The following is a 358-nucleotide window of genomic DNA, read 5'->3' as shown; positions in this document are numbered from 1 at the left end:
AGACCCAGCACAAACAAAAATAAAAAAGTAAAAGAAAAAAAAATTCAAAGTACCACCATGAGTACTAAAATATCATTTTTCCTTTTTTCTGCAATCTCTTTCTTGATTCATCATGGTGTTTTTTATTCAATATTTCCTGTCATATTTATGTAAAAAAAATAAAATTTTATACTGTTACTATGAATTTTACCATTCATCTTCCAATTGTACAATGCCAGTTTTAAATAAAAAATTTAAGAGCATTTAACTCATATACAAGAATCACAGAAATTATGCAACTTATATTTCATAGATCATGCATGCACTTGTATTTTACTTATAACAAACAGTGAAAATGTTGCATAAAGACAACATTTTA

The 358-nt window shown here is 24.9% G+C and overlaps 1 protein-coding gene across 1 annotated transcript in view; it reads left to right on the top strand.

The window, feature by feature from the left end:
- Positions 1-358, top strand: part of LOC105001868 — a 47,337-nt gene that overhangs the window by 3,461 nt on the left and 43,518 nt on the right. The gene's annotated exons all lie outside the window — the stretch shown is intronic.

Source organism: Bison bison, unplaced genomic scaffold (genome assembly GCF_000754665.1).
Source record: "Bison bison bison isolate TAMUID 2011002044 unplaced genomic scaffold, Bison_UMD1.0 scf7180017864384, whole genome shotgun sequence".
Taxonomy (NCBI): Eukaryota; Metazoa; Chordata; class Mammalia; order Artiodactyla; family Bovidae; genus Bison; species Bison bison.
The sequence above is the reverse complement of the archived record's forward strand: the minus strand, read 5'-3'. Positions and strand labels throughout refer to the sequence as shown.